Source organism: Apis florea, unplaced genomic scaffold (genome assembly GCF_048593485.1).
Source record: "Apis florea isolate Af1SG1 unplaced genomic scaffold, ASM4859348v1 contig_3517_pilon, whole genome shotgun sequence".
In the NCBI taxonomy this organism is placed as follows: Eukaryota; Metazoa; Arthropoda; class Insecta; order Hymenoptera; family Apidae; genus Apis; species Apis florea.
In genome coordinates, this window is record NW_028256778.1 from 662,319 (window position 1) to 687,942 (window position 25,624).

The following is a 25,624-nucleotide window of genomic DNA, read 5'->3' on the forward strand; positions in this document are numbered from 1 at the left end:
TTATCGGTATAGGTTCAGAAAGAGCAAGTCGTTTACACGTTTAATATCAAAAAAAAAAAAGAAGAAAAAAACGACAAATCGAGATAGATATAAATATGAATAACAACAACGTTAATAAGAAAATATATGAAACATTTATTTCGCGGAATAATTCTATCAAAAAGGAGCAGGATATCCAAAGCTAATATACCAGATGTTTGATTTAAACTAGTCATCGAGTAAATTATTACACCGACGTGCAATATATCGAAGAAAAAAAGTCGTAAACAATTATCACTTTTGCATTATATACACTTTCATTAGCTTAGATGCAACCAACTCTCTCTCTCTCTGTGCCTTTCTTATTCCATAGGAAGAAAGAAAGAAAGAAAGAAAGAAAGAAAGAAAGAAAACGCCAACTGTTATCGACGATATACCTGCGGTGATCGATGGTTCATCTTCGAGGCGGAACAAAAAACGAGTGTTTCAAGGTTTATTACTCGCTGGATGGTTATCGGCTCGCTAATTGGACGACGAAACGTCACGACGACTATAAAAGATCGTTCGTCAGCCATCCTGCCCGCTCGATTATTCCTCCCTATTAACGACGATTAATATCGATCGAGCCGCGTATCTTCCGCGCGATTAAACCGCAAAATAATAAAGAATTGTCTCTGCTGTTTTATCGGCTAGTCGTGGATACGTTTCTTCGTAATTACGCGAAAAAAAGTCGGTTGGAAAAGGGGCTAGATCGAAAGGCAACGAGCATTTCTATTCGACGAGTGAAAGAAGTATTAAATAGGAAAAAAGAGTAGTAAAGTAAATACTTTTTTCATTTCTTATAGACTTATTCTTTAGATGCTTAAAAAAGATGGAATTTTTTTATTATAGTATAACTTTAACGTATTATACTTTGGAATAATGTTAAGATTAAAAGTGTTTATTTATAGCAATTGTTATTTAAAGTATCGTTATTTCGAAGGAAAATTTATTACTTGCGATATTGTTGCATCTGATTAAAGAAATGAAAATATTATTTTAGAAATCTATTATTTGGCATTTCCCCGTGCTTTTTCACTTCTTTTTGAGATATTATACATTTTTTACGATAGCGGAACTCCGCGTTGCTCTCTCTCTCTCTCTCTCTTTCTCTCTATCTCCTTTTCATAATTTAAAAATATATCTTCAAGAGGATAAAAGTAATTATAATATTTTATATTTAGAGGTAAATTATGCGCGGATAAATTCACTCGGAATATTGAGTAAGGAGTATTAGAAATGTTAAATAAAGTAATAGAAACCTGTCCTATCTTAGCATAACCGGCCTACTCTCTAACTTATCCAATATTATTTGAGATAATGATGCCGATGAACTTGCACTATTTTCAGAATGAACAATCATGCAATATCGTTTACAAACAAATCGCTTGATCGACCGAATCATTCTTTGAAAACATACGAATAATTAAATATCTATAAATAAGTCGAACATGAACAAGTGCAGAAAAAATACTTTCACTTAAATCATGCCTTAAATGATAAAAATTAAACAGCGAGCCGGCGAAAGCAGCCGAGATACGAATGACAAACGAATTTCGAGAAATTTCTTTCTTTCTTTCTTTCTAAAATATTTGAATAGCGAAAGAAAAGTATTGTCATCCGTTACGATTCCTCTCCCTCGTTTTCAAGAACCACTCGGCCCAGAGAAAATACGAAAAACGTTGGAAAACCATTAGCAATATTTACCGTGGAGAAGACCAACTCGTTTCCTTCGCTTTCTCCCTTCATCTTCATTTTCGTTTTATCCACCTTCTCACCGTTTTCGCAACACGTTCTATCCTTTTCACGACACGCAATCCACACGCGAGATACGTAAATGCGCGCGCTCCTTTACATCGTTATTTCGATGCAGCCCCCTCTCCTCTCCTCCCTGCAGCCTGTTTCATTTCCTCGTTTTCGCATCTCTCGCGCTAATTAATTAACTAATTAATTACGTTCTCACGTCCTCTCGCGAAAAAGAGCCATTGAATTGGCTCGACAGCCATCTCGAAAAACGTTACCTATCCGCGTTTTCAGGAAAGAACTATTTCAAAAACCTATTCCACCTATCCAGCAGAAAATTTGGTATAATTTTTCGAATTCGTGATTATTGTAAAAATTTTATAAATCCTTCCAGAGCCTCAAACCGATCGAAAACACCCACACAAGATCGGCAATTAAAATTTCAATATTTCCATCATACTACAATCTTTTCGCTCGCGCGAAAGAGAGTCGAGTTAAAAAAAAAATCCTCCTTTTTTTCCCGCGTGACACGGAAGATAAGATAATTTTCGTCGTAAACTTTCGTAAACCAGACTCGCGCACAATTTGTTTTGATTACACGAGAGGAAGAGGGGGAGGAGCGCGTAAATCGTGAAAATGAACAACACCGAGGAGAGGAGGAGAGAAGGCCTTCGCGAGATACGAAGGCTGGATAAGGCTGGAGGGAACTAATCCGGGCTTATCGTGATAGATTATGCATTTGCCGCGTGGACGATAAATTGGTAAAACGCGAGGCGTAGTTCACAGCCTCGAATCTTCTGAAAACGCACCTCTCTTCGCGTTTCTCCACGAGGCGGAAGGTGAACGATCTCCAAGAACCACCACCAACAATGATATCTATCTCGTTCGTTTCTATATTCCTCCTCGATCTTAATAATAAAATACCATCGATCGATGACTCTCCATTAAAACCTCGAGATTCTCGTGGAAAAGGGATTCGATCGACCAATTAGCGAAATATGTCCCCGAGACAAAGAGTATCGTAATTAGATATTAACGCTTAGATAGACCCAATCCCTTAGATATCGTCTCGTGCACGAGAGAGAGAGAGAGAGAGAGAGAAAAAATTCGAATAATTAATTGCACACGGCAGCGAGGTTATACATCATCCCACGCTTTTTCTTCCACCGTTGTATCACATTGTATACACGAGCAAGCTCGTGTATATAATACGGCGATCGTGTATCGGTTTCGCCGTATGGATAAAGAAAATATAGGGACCTGGAGTGGAGAAGGGCCGTGAAAATTTATGGCTCCCTCCCAAGTTTCTCTTTCTCTTACCCTCTCCTTTCTTTTCCTCTCGAGGCAGCCTACGAGAGGAAGGGGTATGTATCGTCGTGGAATATCGTGACCCATTGGAAAAGTGTGGAGAAGAGGAGGAAGAAGAGAGAGAGAGAGAGAGAGAGAAAGGAGCAACGTTCAGAGCTGTGTACCAATAATGATGGTAACAATGTTGACCTCGTAGGTCGGCAGACACACCCTTGCAATATACCTATCCGTTTCCCCTCTCTTCCTTCTTCCTTCCTCCCCGCTTTTCTTCCTCCTCCTCGTCTCTATCCTCGCGGAACGGCTCGCTGGAACCCCACGGGTTCTATAATAAGACGTATTCTTTAAGCCGGCCTGCGCGTGTACCTGATTCCATGATTGTTGGCCGGTACCCGGCAATCTGCCTCATACGTGATCTAAACTCCCTTCCTCCTCCTCTTTCTCTTATTATCCTCTCTTCTTATTATTATATATCCTTCTTATTTAGCATCCACCACCTTTACCCCTAACTATATTCATTTTCCTTCCTTCACTTTCTTTCGTCGCATCAGAAGAGAGGGATTAATTATCTTTGCATATCTTCGTATATGTCGCCACCATTTTATTATTGTATTACATTAGTAGTGTCGAGAAATCTTTTTTCTCAATTTCGTTCAACAATGAATCTTAAAACAATACGGCAGAAATTTAAATCGCGCGATATTATTATTTGCATTGTTTGCAAGGCAAGTTTTCAATGTTTTGCCGGGAAACTTGGCGGGTTCCGTTTAAATTAAAATGTATCGAAGGGGAGGAGAGATAATTTTATGAAATCGTAAGAGGGAGCAAAGATTCATCCACCCTCCCACGAAGGCTGCGCATCCTCGTGATAATCTAATTTAAACTTTGAAATGTTTCTCGTGTCTTACGGAGGAGGAGGGGAGGAGGAATTTTAAATGGAGCTCTCGACGTCGCCGCGATTTCCTTCGTTTCGCTCTTTGTGAAAAATATTAAACCCTTTCCTTGCTTCTGTTCAATTTTTAATTTCCAATTAACGCCTATCCCGCCGCAACGAGGAGAAGGAATTAGACCGCTCTTATTTTTATAAAAATTCGAATAGGATAAAAAGGATTGATGAGGATATCCCACTTTTTTGTAACGAGTATACACCGTAATCGAAAAATAAAGAAAGAATAACAATGTAAAATATAAAGATATGATCGTCTTGTTAGAGAAAATTCTTTTGCGAAAAATTGCTCTCGAAAGTTTTCCATAGAAAGAAATTTATGTGATACGATATAATGAAGTGTAAGAAAGAACAATCGTGAACGAGAGAAGTGGAAAAAAATATGCTTGCTTATTATACAATCTTTCGCGTAACAAACTTCAGACTGTTCTAAATAAATTTTTCACTCGATTAATTCTACCGTAATTAGCTACGAGGATAAAATTCTATTAAAAATCACAAAAATCGTATGGAACTCGTTCGAGTTCAAAATTCACGGAATATAAATAGAGGGAAATTAAGTCGTAAAATTAATGAAAATTGAAGGGAGTGCAAGGGAAAGCAAGCTCGGTTGAAACAGCCCGAAGGCTGTTGGCCCGCGCGCAACAACAAACGCATTAAAATAAACGCGTTAAATAATTTTAACCCGATGTTATGCGAAACTTGTGGCGCGTAACGAAACTAGCAAAGCATAATTATCTTAGCGGCATCGATTGTTGCTCCAGGCTCTGAAAAATCTGAAGCCCATCGTTTATACAACGTTATATACAATTACATCGCAACCCTGTACATACATTATGATAAAAGGAGATTTATACGAAGTTCGAGGCGAATCTAACTTTCTACATACGCGAAGAATTCGAGATAAGAATTCTTTGGATGAGAATTTCCATCCCCTCAAAAATATTGGTCGAGATTTTAATTGTTATTATTAGAATATATTCACACATACTTTTGTCGCAAAGAAACAGAAGAAGAAATAAAATATTCCACATATCAGGGGAACGTGGTAAAGAGCACGTCGTGGATGCAAACTTACATTTAATCGATCCGAAAGTGAGCTACGAATGTATAATTAGAACTGAAACTCTCGCATGAATAAGTTTAACCTTCAGTACTTAAACACCACGTTCCCCTCGTCCATTACATATATTACATAATTATATACGAAATTATATATTATCGTATATTTAATATTATTTGTAGCTCGATACATTCTTATTACAGAATACAGAAGCTATTCAAAGATGAATAATATTAATTTTTGATATGCATATACGAAAATACATTTTTACGCATTTCAAGCAAAATTCTAATTTAAAAAAAAAGAGATAAAACTTTAGATCATCTAAAGTTGGATGTTTTAAAAAAACTAGGGGTTTGTTTAATGCAACGCTTCGATCGTTCGATATCAACTACCACTACGCGCAGAGATGATCATTAAAAAATCATATACTTGAAGTTTGTTCCCCTGTCGGTGAAAGTAATCGGGGAAATGTGTAGGTGGGTAAGGTCAGGGGAGAAGGATAAAAGAAAACGGGGGAGAATCTGTGGCGGAGAATGAAAGCAAGCCAGTTTGAACCGCAGAAAGATAATGGGAGCAGGTAGTGGTGGTGGTTGGTGGTTGGTGGTTGGTGGTTGCTGCGCCATGAACTTCAGTGGCTATATCGATTGTGTGTGCACCCGTCGAGTCAACCCCAGACGCCTTCTGGTCTGTCGCCCTTGACTCCCCGCTTACAGACACGAGGACAATCCGAAAAAAAGCAAACCGGGCCGCGTTCGGGCGGAAGAGGAGCCGTAAGAGGATAAATCGTAGAAAACAAGAAGAAACGTGACCAGAAGGGATTGCAATTGCAGGAGGAATGAGAGGAAAATCCGCTCCGCTGGCTTGTATGAATGAAATGCGACTACCAGTATGTGGAGGATAATAAGTAGATAATTGCGGGTTTTTACGTAGCTAAAACGCGTTCAAATATTCAACTAATGTACAAATGTAAGGTAAATATATCATATCACGTTCCTATATACTTCATACCGTTGCATCTGCTCAAAATCACAAATAAAAACTTCGAATTTTTATGTAAAAAAACGCGAGGAAGGATTAAAAATTTTGTCATCAAAATCTATTCGAAAGATAGGGGAAACCATGCCGTTCAATTCGCTTTTTGATTTATCCCGATATCTCAATCGGTTGTCGAGATATAACGATTCAAAGTATCCATAGTTAACACGTTATAGATATTTCGAATGGGCCCGCGACCAACTGACTTAAATACTTTTCCCAGAAATCGTACTATTTCTAGGAATCGCGTCTGTCGCGTGTCTGGAGTTTGGGATAGGTCAGCGAGACAAGGTGCGAACGAGAGGTCCGAGTAAGCGACAAGGATCGAGATAGTAAACGATTTAAAAATTATCTTTCTCTTTACACGACGATATCTCGAGAACCGGAAGTCGTATCGAGACGAAACAAAAACCGTTTTAAAGGGGAAGGTTCCGCGCTTCTAACGAGCGTCCGCACGTTGCCCGGAAGTCATTATCTTCGGAGTTATAGCGGTTCAAAGTTTTTCAAATTTTAATAAAGTTCAATCGGTTTAAGGTAAATGAATAAAAATTACTTTTTCTTTGCACGATGATATCTCGGGAACCGGAAGTCGTATTGGAATAAATGAAAAAGCGTTTTAAAGGGTAAAATTCCGCGCTTATAACGAGCGTTCATTCGTTGTCCGGAAGTCACTATCTTCGAAGTTATAGCGGTTTAAAGTTTTCTTTATTTTAACGAAGCTTAATCGAGGTTTTAAGGTAAATTAAATACCGATAAATACGTTTATTGTTAGAAGAATATTGCTTATAACGATGCTACTAATAATATATTGAAAGTTCTGAATTTAAAAAATTTTGACTTTTCCTATTATAATAATTTCACGAAAAGATTTTCTATTCTTGCCATCGATATATCATTCGTTGATGGAACAAATATGTGAACGGTGTGGCGTGTAATATATTCAAAACGCAGAAGGTAGATATATAATCGATGACCTGAATGACGGTACTAAACAATGGTTAGGTCGTTTCAACAATTTAGTTGCGAGCAATTATCGAAGAAACAATTACCTAGCCATTCGATACCCGTGTGGAATGAATAGTGACCTCTGATACCTTTCTTTTTTTCTTTTTCTTGATTTTTCAAAAAGAATTTGATCCTTGATTTCGTATATTCGACAACTCTAAAAGAGTTTAGTGCCTTATTTATATCGGAACTCTTATCGTACATCTGAATTCGTATCATTTTAAATTTAAAAAAAAAAAAACCATCGAAATCTTTAAAACTTATTATTTTGTTCAAAAGTTTAATTGTAAGTAAGTTTTGCCTTTAAGATTCATCTTTCTTAAATAATTAAACATCCAATGACTTGTTACACTGCATCATTATGAGCAAATACATCATCCTTCGAACCTCTATGCTCGATTCTGCTGTAAGCAGAAATAAATCGGAACGATAAAAAATTCATTCGAACGTTGTTGTTGATCATCTCGAACTCTTTAACCTTGATACTTATCCGACGAAAAACTAATCCGTATCGATTGCGAACGCATCCATATCCCCGTTGCGAGAAATATGGGTCACTCGTGTATTTCCATCTGAAATCAGGTGATTTCGTTGCCAAGAAGCTCGAGATTGGCCCGGAATCCCTTACAGCCAACGTAAAATCCATCGATCGTTGTCACATCCATCGAGATTGGGGGGAGCCGTGCATGGCGCAGTTGTTGTTGGGAGGAAAGATCGTCATAACCGTGGCCGTAATTCAAACCAGGTAACGCAAGCAACGACAGATACGATCAAACTGTCCCTGGAACGAGCACGGACGGGAAATGAAGACGAGTCGCATAAATCCCTCTCACGATACTTGTGCGTTTCCAATGGTTTGCGTCGAGAAAAACGAAGAAATTCTCGGCTTAAAAAACGATCCAACTGTTGAAAATAATAATTCTTCTAATTTCTAAATATCCTCATTTAATCCTTTACACTCGTACTTTATTTTATTATCTAGGGACTTTTGTTACTTGATTGGTAACTTTCTTAAATATAAATACGAGGATGCAAAGGCTTAATAATCATTCGAAACACAAATCGTCCTGAGATTCGATACGATCCACATAGCGAACGGTACGTTCTCGTGGAAAGAAAGAAAGAAAAAGAGGGGGGGGAAAAAAAAAACAGAAAATCGCGACGACGAAAAGCAATGTACGCGCCGTTCCTCCCTCGGCTACTCGACGTTTTATCTCTCTCTCCGGTTACCCGCGACGACGATTTCGCCTCTACTCTCGTATATCAGAGTCAGGCTTCGTGTGAGAGCGTCTAGCCGCGCGAAGATAAGTAATGCACACAGTTTGCTCGACGTCGGGGACGCACGAAGCCCGGGACACCATCGAGCGTGCCTCTCGAGAGGAGAGGAGAAGAGGGAGGAGGAGGAGGAGGAGGAGGGGAATCGAAAAGGACGTCGCGAGACAGGACACTCGAGAGAGGACTTCGAACCTCGTGGCGAGCCGTGCTATATAAGTCCTGAACGACCTTGCTGCTTTTTCAATGCAAGGACGACGTTCACTCCGAGTGGAGCGAACGAGAGAGGAGAGGACGCGATCGAGGCCTTCGACGATCCAACCGGGCGCATAGATCGTTTGAACGACGATCGATACACCTTGTCCTTTGTCCCTTGACACGCGGAACGAAGGAGTGCTTGGAAGAGTTGAGAAGAGGATTGGCGAGAGGAGACAGAGAGAATTAATATAGTTCCTTTCGCAACTGTGCAAGAGATGTAGACTGTAGCGATGTTACGGGAAATTAATTTTTTTCTTTTCAAATTTCAAGTATAATTGCAATATAAATAGAATCTTTATTAAGTGAAACTCGAGATACGAGTGTAAATTTAATTAATATTTATATATAAAAATTACGAGGGAAGGATATATGGCCCGTAATCTCTCGAAGAGATTAAATTCAATATTGTCGAACGTAAATCTTAAAAGAAAATTCAGATTCTCTTTTTCTAAGGTCCGTATCGCTAGTCTATCGATATCCAATCATGGAACTGAGAGATATCTGCACAGTCACGAAAGGATTAAATTTACCAAAGGATTAAATTCTAAAATTCAGATTCCCCTGCTCGAGCGAAAACCTAGGCCCGGTAAATGGATCCGTATCACGTGACTCAAAGTGGAGCGGATTGGTGTGTCCCGCGCGCATGCGCCTCATCGAGTGTAATATAGCGTCGTATCTCTCGGCGGGAAGGTTCGAACGTGCGAAGGATCGAGAGCCGTGTGTAATCGGAGAAAAGGGAGAATGGGGGGGGTCGTAAAGCGTCAGAGGGATCCGTGATTTCCGAAATGCGCTGCGTGGCTGCCCAGCCACGGCAAATGGAATATTCCTATCTATGCGATCAGCCGACAGGATTTACTATGGCTTTGCAACCGCTTGTTGCTGCGGAAAGGTGCTGCTCATTAAGCGTCGCGTATCCCGACGTGGAAGGAAGCAACGAGTGTTGCACGGTATATTTTCCTCGGCTAATAGATTTTAAGAGAACATTTCGCAACGGATGGAGAGAATCACAGCCGTTATGTTCTAAGGTGTTACGTTCTCGGTCGGTCGACCACAATGGTCGAGATTCGTCGTAATTACAAAGTACCGTGACTTTTGGATAAATATAAATGGAGAAGAGTGTAAGATAAAGCATAAGAAAAATATTTCATCATTGTACAAGTACGTAAGTAGTAGTCTGTAAGACGTTGGTATTTATTCTTTATACCATTTTATAGATCAAACTATTTCTTTTTTTTTTCCATGCACGTAGCGAGAAGTTGTATCTCTCATTTGATTTATATTGGATGAGATTTTATCAAGATGTATGAATTTTCTTTCTAATTGTATACATAGATGTAATGAAAAACGGTAATGGTAATAATTTTTAAACAGCATTTATATGAAATACCTGTTATCCAGTTTTTTTAAATCTTTCAATGAACAGCTGATCCACGAAGAAGCAAAAAGACGATATTTACAATCTTCAAAAATTATGTATTCTAATTATCCTAATATTTCTAATCCATTTAATCTATCCACTTGTAAAAACTTGCAAGAGAGTTTTAACTTTTGGAGATTATCGCAAAATTTAACAACTGTACAAATAAATTAGAGTTGCTTTCGACAATCGTCTCCAGTTATTCTCGATTTTACTTTCAAATCGTATTCATCTGGTTGGTTGGAAAAACAAAAAGACGATTATCAGTGCTCGCCACGTTTCCACGAGTGGAACAAAATTTGCATACCAATCCGCATACCTTCCCCACACACGCTTTCCCCGTAGATCTTCATCCATCGCGAAATCTGATATGAGATAGCGTTACGCGAAGAGATTCGTTCGCACATAGTTGACAACACCGATCGGTGTTGCGAATCCTTGAACCTCGTTAAAGCGACACGATAAATCGCGGAATTATCGTTCGATTGCAGCGGTTCTGCCTGCAACGTCTAACCCTGCAATAGCAGTCACCAAGAGCTTAGCAAGAATTTTCACTTATATTATATTATATCGTCTCGAAAAAAAAAAGGATCTCTCTCAGAGGAGAAGCTCCTCCCTCTTCCTCGATCCTTGACAGTCGTCTCTCTTATGTTCTCGGATTAAAGCAACGATCTCGAGGATTAATCTCGAACGGATTACCGACAAATTTCCCCTTCAACGACCCATTTTGCAAGTTGAGCTTGTAAGATGAGCTTGCACCGATCGTGTATTGCGAGAAAAGATAAGTGTGTGTAGGTTAACTGGACTGGTGGATCGATAGTATTGGATTGGATACAGAAAATTCCATTGGTTTCAACTTAATTGGATCTCGATTACCTAATGTTTCCTTATTTATTAACATCGTTCAAGTTCGGCAATAATTAATATTTCTTTCAGTTAGTTATTTCTTCTACATTTTGCTGTTTACATAAATTTTTGCATAAACGATCATAGTCTGCGATGTTTAGAAAATTTTTATAACAGTTTATCGACAAGCCATCAAAATTCATCTTGAAATTGGCAAGAAATTTAACAAAAAATATATAGCAAATATTTTCCTTATAGGAATAATTTACAATCTTCTTTAAATTCATACAGATTGACCGAATGAATAGAACGATTTTACGTTCAAACTGCTCGCTCGAATTTATTTACATTGATGTTTAAATTTACAGGGAAGCAACAAAATATTTCGTGAAAATATAAAATAAATTTATCAACAACAACAGTGATGCGGTGATCAAAAATTAATACAATTTTCACAACTGTTCCTGGCATAACCGTTGCCAGGAACAGTCTCATTTTTCTTGTGTGAAAAGGGTACATTTGTCTTCCGACACCACGATTCGAGATACCACGTTTTCCTTTCCCCCGCGAAGAAAAGCACATTTTCTACGATTTCATACGAAACGAAGTATGTTATCGTATATTTCTACGGGAACTAATATACGTGGCAATGACGAAAGACGATATTTCACTTACGCTAGATAAAAACGAACACGTTTGGAGATTGAAGAAAAGGATATTGTAACTGTCTGCTTTTTACGTACGCAGAAGAAAAGATTATAGTATTTGTATATACATATATATATCCTCGTTTCTCATCGAAACGTTGTTTTTTTGTTTTTCTTAAAATTCATTTTGTACAAACTTATGACATTTTATTATTTACAGCAATGAAAAGTGTCGCATTAAAAACGAAAACGATAAAATATTAATATTCGCAATTTATTCCGTATAATACAAATCGTGGAAAGTATTGAATTGAAACGATCGTTACTCTTTCGTCGCCCTAATTTTTATAACACGTCGAGTCCGCATTCGTGTTTTTTTACATAACATAAAACGTATGATGAATAGAGAAGAAAAGGTAGAAAGAGAGATTGGAAAAAATGTTCGTATCGTAGATTCAACGTGGAAACTCGTTAGTTAATCCCAATTTCCTAGAAAGGAAAATTGAAAGGCGAAATCGAAGAAGATAACGCCGGTGTAATTACTACTCCGATACGTCAATCAAATACGTCTCACGAAAGCTTTCAATTCCTTTTCCGCTATTATCGATGAGCAATGGTCTGCAATTACGACAGACGCTCGTTACATCGGTACAAAGTGTGCAATTTCCTTTCTTCCATCTCGAAAATAGACAACAGAAATAGATAATTCAGAAAGGGATTCGCCGATCGAAACGTATCATTTTCATAATATCGTACAGAATCTCAATTTCCAAATATATCCCAAGCCTTGCCAACTTTCCTTTCTTTATCTTCCTTTCTTTATCATAATACTACACTACATTTCGTCCCCATATCAGGATCGAATTTCGCAATATTCGATTTCATTTGGACAAAAATTTATTTTGGAAAAAAATTGAATTTAAAAAGATTCAAGAATATCGATCAACAACATTATCTTCCACGTCCCTAATCTTCGCCCCTTTTCTCGGCAGAACGTGTGCGTGTGTGGATTAGAGGCGGAGGAACACGTTCTCGAGGACTTGGCATTTGCCGAGGAAAAGGTGAACGTATGAAATCGGCCGTGCAAGTATCGCGGGCCCGATCCAATCGGGGGCCTTCGCTTGGCTCGAGAGGGGGCCCGATCGAAGGTAAGGACGATTAATCCTTCCACACGCCGCGATTTTATTTCGTAAGGCGAAGGACGATAAAGGTCGACTTGGGCTTGCATTCGCAATCCAAGGCGGTAATAGTATTTGAAGTAAGATAAAAATAAAAACGTTGCATAAATTGTTCTCTTAACTGGTTTCGAGCACGAGTGGTTCTCAACCTTTTTCAAAAGGATGAAGCTTTTGCATGGATATATAATGATTCGATCCATTCGATCGTCAATTTAATCGCGTAGGGGATTTGAGTGTATTTTTCCTCACTTTATTATAAATTGTAAACGTTACATCGAAATAATTAATCGAAATAAATGTTATTCTCGTTATACGCGCAACAACATTTGAATAATTAATTTTCGCTGGAATTCCGCTCAATGGATTTCATCAATGATTGAGAGATTAAAATTCGAATTAATTAAAAAGGCCGGAGAAGAAATTTATTTTTCAAAGATGCATATTCTCATCGTTCTTCGATGCGAATAACACAAGCTAGCAAGAAGAAAAAAATTATTCGAAATAATTATGGAAATTTTAGAATTAATAAATATTATTTCCAATAATTCGTTTCTAATATATCTTAGAATTTATTACCTCGTGAATATTTAAACAAACGTTGTTTTCTTTTTCACAGATATATTTATGGCTACGTGTATGAAATAAATTTACAAATATTATTCCGCCTCAACGAAACCATTTCGATAATAATTTCCAATACATCCTACTTAAAATATACCCATCATTGTCGCGCGCTAAACGCTTCTAACTCGTTTATCGTCGTGTGTACATTCCACGCGACTTCGAGTGGTTATTCGTTTAAAATAATTGCAATCGAGGAGAATCGAACGTCGAAAATTATCCGCACGACAAATAAATTTAATCTCGAATTAAATTTTTGAAAATTGCGCGCGCGTATCCAGCTTGATTCTTGGCGGGTCCTTGAAATAAATTGCTTCTGCGATTTCTCGTAAACCACGGATAAATTGTGTCTCATCAGTGTCCCTTGCCTTTTCACCAGCGAGGTTTCAACTCCGTGTCGTAAATTACACGGATATGATATAACGCCAATAGGGATAACGACAAAATGTAAATTTTCCCGATGATGATAAAGCACCGATTCGATGGTTTGTCGAACATTCGAGGCGACGTTGAATCGTTTCTTTTTTCCAGCGCGCGACGAGAAACGATTAATCGCTATTTTCATATCAATGCTCCTCGTGCTCTTTCAAGGATCAATCTCGTCGATGCAACACCACTTTTACTTTCCGCCTCCACTGTCCACGTCGTCTTTCATCTCGTTACACTTCGTCAAATTCTATTGTCCCCTTTGAAAACTTGGATACTTCTAGGATTAGATTAATATATTCGTTAAACATCTCTGAGAGGAATGGTTTTTTAAAAATGATGGTTTATTTATATAAAATAAAGATCCTCTTAAACAAATCGAATAAACGAAAAGCTGATATTATTATTTACAGATCATGAACGAAACGAAAATATTTACGAACAAATATACGGCCACGTTTCTTTTTTATCGAATATTTTATCGATCCATTTATATAGAAGTGCAAACAATCGAGAATAAGACGGGAGAGAGGAAATTACATTTTGCAAAGTGTTCTAAGCCACCGTTGAGTTTTTTCTCTCATTTCTTCCCAAGTAGAAAAATTTTCAAACAACAAACCAACTTTTTAAAACGTCCAAAAAATTTGGAACAAGAAGAAACGATTGTTAGCCGAATCTCACCCACTTTAAACACCAAGATAAATCGATATAACGAGATTGTTCTGTTTCGGATAAAGATTATGGCGCGACCAAAACATTTCATCTCGAAAAAAAGGATGGTAAACCGGCCACACTTTTTCACGACCTCGTTTCGTCTCTTCCTCCATCTTTTACGATCCCATTATCATCGTTTTCCACGTTTTCCACGCACACTTTCTGCGATGAAATCCCACTTCGTCCATTTCAATTCCTCCTCGCCTTGCCAATTTTCTTGGAGATGCTCGAGGGCAAGCGAAAAGAGGGATGGATTCTAAGCGCTTTTTAAAAAAAAAGAATCGATCGAAGGAGAGCAAGCACTAACGAAAGAATTATTCTAAACGTATCGTTTCGTATCGTGCCTGCCAATCTCTCTCTTCGATCTATTTGCAGAAGCTTCTCTTTCCTTGACTCGCCCGCCATTATCATAACTTAAAGACCCTTTCCTCTCGCCTGCCCTTTCATCCTTCATGCTCCTCGACCCTTAAACTCTCTCCCTTCCTTCCCCTTTTACCCTATCCTTTCCATTTATAGCGAAGAGGAGAGGAGACAGGAAACGGATTTGTTTCAAAGAACGAAGAGGACCACCCCCTCGAGAACTTTTCTCCGGGCACACGTGCGGCGCAAGTGTGGTTTATTGAAAGTCATCTGGCTCGCAGAGAACTTTCAGATTCACAGACATTTTTGCTTCGACCTTGCTTCGTGATGTCGATTATATATCAGGAGAATGGAAAAGAAGAAAAGAAATGTTTGTTGGACAATTGGGATGATATATCGTTAATGTGGAATTTTGCGAGATGTGGGATGCAGATGTTTTTTTGGATGGAATTTGTAAATCAATTCGATTTCGATAATTGATATCGAATAATAAGTAATAATAAACTTCATTTGTTCTGTTAACAACCATCGAAATATGTTCTTTTTACTACGCTTGATTTGAAAAATTGTATCGATAAAAGCGATATGTAGTTTTAGCTGAAAAATATCGCAACGTATTTAACGATAAAAGATGATGACACGTTTCTTGTTACAGCAAAATACGCTTCGCGGAGGGAAAGGAAATGCGATATTTTGATGATAAATACTTGTTGTTCCTCGTAAGACAAACGAAATGTGCTAACTTTTCATAACACGAATCGACATTTTCCCTTATCTCTCGATCTGGAAATTTTTCTAGAAACAACAATCTCTCGAGAAAAATTGTTTCTCGTTCGAGTAAGGTAAAAATGCGATTTTACAGGCACGATTGACAAAATTAAAAAAGGAATATCTTAAGAAATTTACTTAAGAATTTGATACAAAATTCTCTCGGATTTGTGAGCATTTTCTCGACAAAGGCTCGTTATTCATAATTAAAGTGCAAGTTTTTCCGAGCTTTTCTCTTATTTCTTGCTCGCTTTCACTTTCGCCTCGGAAACGAGTCAAGTGCATCAAGTGCAGATCGATACCAAAACGCGATAGCAAGGTTAGTCGAGTTTCCCCTTGATAGATCGATTCTTCTTTCTATTCATCTCTTATAAATTCACGATCAATCGGATTTCGTACTCATCCAAATATCTGATTGTTGAAAATGTAATCAGAATTATTGATTTCATTGTTTAAATTAAACTACTTGTATTTTTTTCTTCTTTCTTTCTTTTAAAATAATCAAACATTTGACGAACGAATCATTCGAAAGATTACTTAGAATTTATTTCAAACTTTTACCTTTTATTTTAAAATGAAAAGTGTCACGATCTGAAAAATATTATGGAAATAAAATAAACGTGTCTAGATTTGACACCAATAAAATTCAACAAGTTCTTCTCTTTATTACTTCGCTTTTCGGTGACACAACATTTTTTAACGCGACTGTACAAGAGATAATAAAAAAATGATTGCATTTATCTTCTCGAGAAAATAAACACATCTACTTCTATTAAAAAAAAAACGAACGTTATCCGATAACGAAACTTATCTGGAAGAAAGAATATCTCTAATTTAAAAGGATAAAATTCCAAAAGCTGCGCAAACTTGTTAAATCATCTTGACAGAAAAGAAATCAAGAAGGAATAATAGATCGAATTTCGAAACACTGGAAATGTTTCGCAAAAAAAAAAAAAAAAATTCTTCGTGAAATAAAATTGCTTCCACAACACCGTGACGCCACGTCGAATCAATCCGTCGATTCATCGTGCAATCGTGTACAGGAAAATCTGCTTGGACGAACAATCGAACGATCATCGCGGTTGTTTGAAAAAAAAAAAAAAAACCGTAATAAATAACGTTTTACTCGAATCTTCCCTTTCAATGAATATTCTTGGATTACGTGTAAAATTCGCTTGTACGAGGGGGTTTTTTTCCAACTTTTCCTCCGACAACCAGCAAAAATACCCTTCAAGAATGATCGAAGAAGGTCGCGACCTCTCTTCTCATTCGTCGCGAATAGGTATATATACAGGTGGCTACAGTCGGTCGCAAAAGTCTTCACACTGCTATTTCTCACTTATCAGAAAAATTTATCCATTACAGAGGCAAATCTGTTTTTCGAAGAAAAATGTGCCCTCGAATTTTCATCATTCCATTCACGTTTTTGAGAAAGACTTTTTACAAAGATGAATAGAGAATATTTTGGTGAATATTTTCGAAGTTGCATTTGGAAAAGGACGAAGAACGATATTAAAATTCCAAGAATTTCATTATTCCACATAATGGAAAGAAAAAATGGCTCCAACTTACAATATTGTCTTCGCATGAAAGAATTATAACAGTCGATATTATAAATTTCGCGTGTGTGCAAACACTTTTGTGACCGACTGTATCCGTGTACCGACATTACAAACGTTCGTCTCGGTCGATTCTCTCGTGTTACACGAGTTCCAGCCGATCGACGGATTTGCAAAGTCATCTAGGATGATCCATCGGTTCCCTTGTTGCGTGTACTGCCGGCTCGATCCTTCGATGCGTCAATGTACTTTCATTTCTATCCATGATTCTTTTCTCGAGCACGTGTTTCGCGGGATTGGAACATTTAAAGCTTTGGCGGAATGCAAGAATGGATAGGCGTCGAGATGTGGTGTTTTTTTTTTTTTTTTTTTTTTTTTAGAAAATTCAACTCTTTTCAATCGATCAAATGAAATGAAATAAAAATTATTCGGATATTGAATCGAATATGATTGTAAAATTCTTATTAGTTAATATTATTATTGCACAAGTTTATTTATTTATTTATTTAATTCCATTTGTATCAAGTAACGAGATACTTTCGAGAAGCCAATGTTTCAATGTATTCACACGTGAATAACGTGTAAACGAGGACTAAAATTCTCGAGAGCCGCTCTCCAGGAATATTTTTCGCAGATGAGCACTCTTTTCAGAATAATTCGTTCCAGACGTTAACGTTTCACTCTGAATGTTTAAAGTTTCGAGAGTTATACTTTAGAAGAAAAAAAAAATATATATATATATATAACTTCAAAATACATTTACAAAATTCAAATTATCCTCGCTCCTCCCATAAGACAAAAATTCCAAATTCCATTCAGTGTTAGTTGAACTAGCTAAATCCAAATGGAAGATGAAATCTCGATTACGAGAGATCGCTCTTAATCTCCCTTAATCGGACGAGATTTAAGAACAATAAGGTCGGAATTAATTCGAACGCGTTACCACCACGAACAGAAAGGCGAAACTGGTAATCTCGAGGGTTTATAATCTTCGATAATACGCAGTTTACGCGAATTTACAATCAGGCGAGGGTACTGAGCAGCGTATACACACATCGATGCCGGTAGCGCGGCGTGAATCAGATTATTCCCTCTTTGACTTTGATGGCTGGTCGAACCGTATCCGGGAGGGTGGAGCAGAGGTGGAAGGTAAGTGGACGTTGGAACGATATGTGCATTCGATTTCCATATAAACGGGGGGCCCCGTGGATTTCATAAAAGGAGGCCTGGATAGTCACAATGGGCTGTGTTGTGAAAGGGGCCACGTTGCAATAAGTGGTTCGCACCGCCGATATTGCTTTCTTTCGTTCGACGATCAAAAGGCATCGGAAACAGGCCTCCGTGAAATTATTCACGGGGAGGGGAGAGAAATTTTATTTTTCGCCCGTATTTTGAATCGAAACTGTTCGATCGTCTTTTGGATCATCTTCAAAAATGATATCATGGAATTGTAATAACTTTTATTTTACTTGTGTGATTCCATTGTTTCGCAAAGCTATAACGAAAGTGTATAAATTGTTGCAACAACAATTTAAAAGAAGGATGAGCGAAGCACAATCGAATTTCGATATTCTTCCGTGAATACAACAAGTCAAACTTTATCGAATTCAAAATTGAATAACAAAATCATCCAACAATAATAGCTGGACCGTTTGTTATTCCAGCCAACGATATTCTTTCTTTCGATCGAAGAGAAGAACACGGCGAGAAACGGCGTGTATGGCAATAATAAGAAGAAGAAGAGGCGAGAAAGAGTCCTGTCTACGGTCACGGACACCCAACAGCAATTAAAAGCAATTCTTCTTGGCAGTATATCACTCTTACGTGCACTACTGCCGCGGAGGATCCCCATTAAAATCGACCTTCGACTCCACCCGCGAGCAACAACGGTATCTCCTGTTGTTCCTCTTGTTTTCAAAGGGTGTACGCTCGAGCAGAGGAGGATAAAATACAACGTTTCGTTTCCTAAGTACTATCGCGTGTAAGTATATGCGCGCCGTTATTTCGCAAGCAAATGAGAATCAGGAGACTGGAGAGATGAAAATTGAAAAGCGTACTGATCTATCTTCTCTTGGGCAATATATTACTCCCCAAGAATATGTATATATATTGAAGATTAATTCAAGTTTTGGAAGGGATCTAGAAAAATATCGATGTGTCTAATTCTCTTTTATAATTATTTTGTGTTGAACGATTCGCAACAAGAAATTACCAATAATAAATGAGAAAGAACAATGCAAGAGAAGCGTGTTTCATTTATTCACACTGCGATATCGTTTCAGTTTATAAATTAAGAGATCTAATAAGCTTAATTTTTCACGCCCCAATTTTAGCATCTCACAGCCGTTTAGAATTATTTCCTACGTAATCGTAAATTTTCACAATTTTCCTATAACAAACCGTTTTGGTGCTCGAAGTATGCAAAAATAAAAGTGTATAACAGAGACGCGAATTTTAATGGGGAAAGGTAATTCGACCGCGTGCGCGTTCGTAAAACTCACTCTCATTTGAATACGTCCATAAATCGGGTGGTTGGATCGCGATTTCACGGAGCTGTAACCGTGTGACGAATAAACATAAATCGGCCGCGCGAATCTCCTTTCACGACTTCTCGAGCCGAGAGCAAATGAGAAGTACGAAGAGGGTACACCACGCGTGTGCGGATTCTCCCACACGCGTGGTACACTCCACCGCAAAACGATTACACGATTCCCAACTTTCCACGAGATTACAATGCGACGTGTTTCTCGCGCGGTGAAATCACGATTCTGACGGAATTTTCTTGCAAAAAAAAAAGAAAAAAAAAGATACCGAAGAAACCATTTTCAACGATAATTAATTTTTAAAAAAAGAAACAAACTCGATCAAGATCCTCCAAGAATCCACGCGCTCGTTTAAATTGTGGACGATGCTTTCGCGTTTTTTTTTTGCAAAACTCGAGGAGAGGATCGCGCCTTCGGTGGGTGTTCCTGCAAGCTTGTTGGCCAAGGTGCAGAGGGTTAACGTCGATCACGGCGCGGCGAGGAAACGTGAAGAGGAGGCTCTCGCGAAGAGTCATGAAAGAAGTTCTTATCGCGAGGGAAGATGAAAACGCGGGGGAAAGGTTGGAACGTCGCGGCTCGATAACATCTCTCTGTGTGTTCTGCGACTGCATTCCACCCGTGGAAGATAAATACTCGCACGTAGAATTGGAAATCACGGGTCGATTGCTTCGTTCCCTTTCCTACCTGCGCGTGTGCGTGTGTGCTCTCCCTATTTTTTGCTCGGGTGAAAAAGAGATTGGCTTCTGTGTGGTAGGGAGTAATGGTTTTCCTTCCCTTCCCCCCCTTTTTTTTAAGAAAAAGCACGGAAAGAAGTCGTATTTTCCATTTGTTTGCTCTTTCCCCCCCCCCTCCCCTCTTTTCTATTTTTCTTCGACGATTTATCGATCAAAAGTCGCGCGTATCGTTCGATTTTATTATGGGACTGTTCGTCGACCCTTAACAAGTGCGTTATTGTTATGGAAACTTGTTATCGAGATCATTCGGCCGAGAAACCGCCAGACTGATACAATAATAATCGCTTCTCTCCCTTTTTTCCTTTTTATTTCCTAAAAGATGAGATCTATTTCGACGAGAAGTTAAATAATAGAACGAAAAGAACGATAAAAACGATTTATCTCGGACAGAAAGAAAAATTTTAAATTGTCACTTTGAAGAAATATAAAAATACGCGTAATCCAAAATTGTAACGATATATAATTTGACGATATAGATACGAGGGGGGAGGAGGAAATCTAATCGAAAGCAAAGGAGGATCCCACGAGTTGCCGCATGAAAAATTTATGTCGAAACGTTGCAAGCTCGATCGCCACCGTTTCCCAAAGATAAGCGGGATAGATCGGACAATGGAGGGGGGCGGAGACGAAAGGTGGGGCCTCAATTTATGGCGACTTTTCCAACGTTTGTTGCTGCTCCCTTGGAAAGCGAATTTTCATGGAAGCGAAACGTCATTTCTGCGGTATCGTTGCCATTGTCGCGAGGCAGAATGGACAGGGAACGGGGAAGAAGAATGTAAGTCGATATTGGAAAACAAATCTGGTAGTCACATTTTCCCGATAACAGCGTCAAACTTCCAATGGGACGGAAAAAGATTCGAAAGGTTGGAAACGCGTCCGGAATAAAAGGAACGCCCCCTCCCATCCCATCTTTTTCAAACACTTTTCCGTGTTTATTGCAAAGCAATCTATCGACGAGCAGCACGCTCGATCGCACGAGCTCTTACGTGATGAGCTCCGTTGATGACCACCTCGTGGTCGACGAAACTGAGAAGATATTTTCCATTTTCGAGGACGAGAGCAGTTTCTCTTTTTTATTTCGATTCAAGTTTCAACGATTCTTCTGAAAAATTTTGAATCGTTCGAAAACGTTGGATGGTTTCGGTGATTTAGCAAAATGAATTTTGAAAAAGAAAATTGCTCGTTCGTTTTATAATTAGCGAAAAGAAATACTTTTGGAGAATAATTGTTGCATTTTATCGATCGTTACGATACGCACGTATCTCGGTTTATTTCGTATATAATTCCAGTCATTTATATGCAAAATATTTAGGTACAATATTTCATTTATTTTTTTTAATACTTTTAGAATATTAAATGTACGTTTCGAAAACATTCTAGCTTTCAATTAACTTGGTCGTGTTTATTGCACGAGATTTTCTACATTTTATTTATCCATTAATTTAAATATCCATAATATAACCATTCGTGATATTTCACGTTATTCTCATGAAAAATAATATTGAGAGCGCATCGACAATTATTAATTTTAAAAATCACGAAAAGACCACGATCGAGGTATAATCACATCAGACGATTTCCCTTCCAGTTTTGAGAAAGAGTTTTATTCCTGCTTCGATGACCGTTCGCCTATTTGCGATGCGTTTATAGAATAACTCTTAGCCTGCTCGCCAAGTGAAACCTGAAAACTGCGTCAGCCAGCTTCGCTTTCGAGTAGGATCGATCGATAAGTCGACATTTCACCTAACCGACTCTCCTTTCTCTACCCCCGCAATCTCTCTCTCTCTCTCTCTCTCTCTCTTTTTCCCTCCCTGCGTCTTTGCAGTCTTCGCTGCGATTCAAAGGAAATAAGGACGGACGTGAGGCGAATAATTGGGAGTAAACTCGATTTACGAAGGTGCATAGGCGATTTTCAGAGGAATGAATTTTCTCCTTCGAAGGGGAAATCGGTGTACACCGATATATCCGATTAAAAAACAGGATCTCCAAGTTCAGCTGGCACGAAGGACAGGGATTGAATTACGGGATTGAATCGAATAAAAGGGGGGAGGAACGTTTCGAGTCATCGATTGGCCTCGATGCGTCAGTTAGAACAGAGAAAGAAACTCGCGAGAATAACCTTGGACGGGTGGATTTCTATGAAAATTGATGGAAGGGTAGCTGCTGGCTCTGGCTCGCTGCTGCTGAATAATCGAAAAAGGGGGTGAAATGTCGCGAATGCAGCGTAGGGGTGAGTCACGTGAGGTGAGTAATTTGTAAATTAGCCTTGCCTGTTTCGTGTTATCATTTTAAACGTAAATGCAAGCGTAATTTATAAAGGAAATTTTTCATCCAGAGAATTATTTGTTTCATTCATTGTACGTAAGATTTAGAGGAAGGAATTTTGAATACTTTTTTCAAGTATACGGATAATTTTTATACATTGCACGATTTGCAGAGATATTCTATTTATCATTTCTTCATTTCCCAACATCACATCGCGACATTCAGAGTTCCACGCATTTTTTTTTTTTTTTTTTCAGAAACAGTTCACCTTGTTTAGATCGAAAAGAAGCGTTCACGATTGTAAAATTGAGAAAAAAGAAAAAACACAAATTAACAAAGCCTTAATTCATCGAATTTCCATGAACAAAACGATAAATATTACTAAACGAAAATTAAAAAAAAACTACGCACTAACCAATTAACAAATATAAAAAAAAATCTCGTAATAAAATCACGCGCAAACGGTTTTTTAAAACTAGCAACGATACACACGCCGATTTCACACGCATCGATGCACGCAGGAAATACCGTTCAATCGTTTCCCGCATTAATACGGCTTCTGTTCGTTCTGCCTCGACCTTCGCGTTTCCCATGTTCCATATAAAATTTCCACAACTCCGAAACGAGGCGGATAACGTCGTAAACCCGGCAACACTTACTACTCCCTTTCTCAAATCGAAAATAGTCGACTCGATTCGCCTCGTTTTACCCGCGAGATGAGATGAGAAAAGAAGAAGAAGAAGAAGAAGAAGAAGAAGAGGAGGAGAAAAATCAGCTACTTAGAACCGAGAATCGGTTAAGTTCCCACGTGTAATAGATTCGAGCCTTCCGCGTTGCCTTCGAGCCTCTCGAGGGACGAAGGAAGGGGGCGAAGAAAGATCGGCGCCAACGAGCCCGGAGAGAATCGATGAATGCGGAGAGAGCGCTCGACCTTGAAATTAATCGACTCGATATCGAGATATCGCCGGCTGTCGATCGACTTCCGAGCGAGAGGCAAATTTTTTGAAGCCGATTCCTCAGAGAGCAGCAGGTGGTAAACCAATCAGCCACACGCGCATTTATGCCACGTACAGCCTGTGTGACGCCGTATAAAATACACGAATATCCCATCGCTGCCTGTCTTAACGATTTGTTTTTCCTCGTTTTCGCGATCCTATCCTGCCATTTTCTCGATCCGTGACGTGGGTAACGGTATAACGCGCGGTTCAAATTTTATCATGGAACACGTATAAAACAGTATCTTCCTAAGTATTGACAAAATTAATATACCTAATCGGTTTCGTGTAGGGAATATTCTGAATTCGAAGTTGAGGGAGGGTAATCGGGCTCGATATTCAAATATTTAAGGCTTTAAAAGGATTAAAACCTATTTCTGTAGATATTTCTGTGGATATCGTAGCTACCTTACGCGAGGAACAAAATTTCATTCGTTTAAAAGGATCTTAATTCTTGCCGGTAGAAAAAAGTTATTAATTAAATTGCACGATTATACGCACAACGTTACCATATATTATTGTCGAAGCGATAATTTATACATAAAAATTCTCGCAAAATCCGCCAATTTTGAGGGAATCGCCGTCATCGAAAGTTGGCGCGTATAAGAATTGCTTCCCCAATTTTCCCCAGGATGGAAACGAGGGAGGCCATAATTTCGTACGAATTCCTCCCAGCGAGAGTAATAATTGGCCGCAAAGGCGGAACCCACATTTTTCACAGCACACACGCGCGCGCGCATAAACGTCAAATTCGAATAAAACGGAACGTCGCCGATCGTAAACCGTACGCGTATTCGATACGCGATCGAAGCATCGGCTCTCGGGGCCTTTAACGAGCGACGTTTTGTAATTTCGTGGATCGTTAAACGGATACGCGAGAGCACCGTTTCGTTGCCGATCGTTAAATACGGCATACCATACGGTGGTTAATGTTCGTTAAACGAGGCCCTAACGCTGTGAAAACGGCCAATAGAGAAGAAAAAAAGGATAAAAGAAACGCGGCGAGGATGTCCATCCGCGAAATCCAGTCCATCGCCCCGATTACGATGGAGACTTGCACACTTTGTACGCTCGAAAATATCGCGATAAGTCGTGATTAAAAACCTCGTACAATGGAAGATTTCGAAAACGAACGGAAGAATTGTTTTAAAATCGAGAAAAATTCAAAGGAGATTCTGAGGATTCTGAGGATTGTCTGTTATTCGTGAATATCGTGTGTGTGTGTGTGTGTGTGTGTTGTTTCGTAAGAGATCAATCGTACGCAAATCGTCGGATAAGAGGGGGTTAACAAAGAGATCTTTCTCTTTTCTCTATCTGTTGGAGATTGGATAATTACGTTCGAAGATCTGCAACAATTGATTTTGCGACGAGTATCCTTTCGACGATGATGGGCGCCTCTTCCAACCGCTTGAATTTTTATTAACTCTCCCCGAACTCTTTGAGAATTTCAAATTCGAGACGTCTACACAAGGATATATACAACAAAGAACGTATACGTTATGTAAATTCATGAGAAGCATCGAGCACCTTGATCAGAGGGAGCTTTATCTCGATACACGATGGAGGATCGTTAATGGAGTCGTGTAACTGGAAGCTTTTCCTAATGGATCGAAATGCATTCCATTACTTATTGGACGAAGCCAACATTACGAAACGTTCTTTTCCAATTCCCCTCCAAATTTTATCGCGACAATTTGTTGAAGCCGATACGACGATTCCAACGAAATTGATTCCGTTTGGATTGAGATTTATCGATATAAACGAATATGATCTTTCGATTGACGATTTAAATTTTTCTTTTAATCGTGCTAAACGTTGACGTGTTAAAATAGAGATCGATGTTTCGAATAAATATGAAACAAAAAGTGTAAACTATATTAAAAAAAATAAAAAATAAATAAAA

The 25,624-nt window shown here is 38.6% G+C and overlaps 1 protein-coding gene across 1 annotated transcript in view; it reads right to left on the minus strand.

The window, feature by feature from the left end:
- Positions 1 to 25,624, minus strand: part of LOC100868065 (uncharacterized) — a 114,741-nt gene that overhangs the window by 78,149 nt on the left and 10,968 nt on the right. The gene's annotated exons all lie outside the window — the stretch shown is intronic.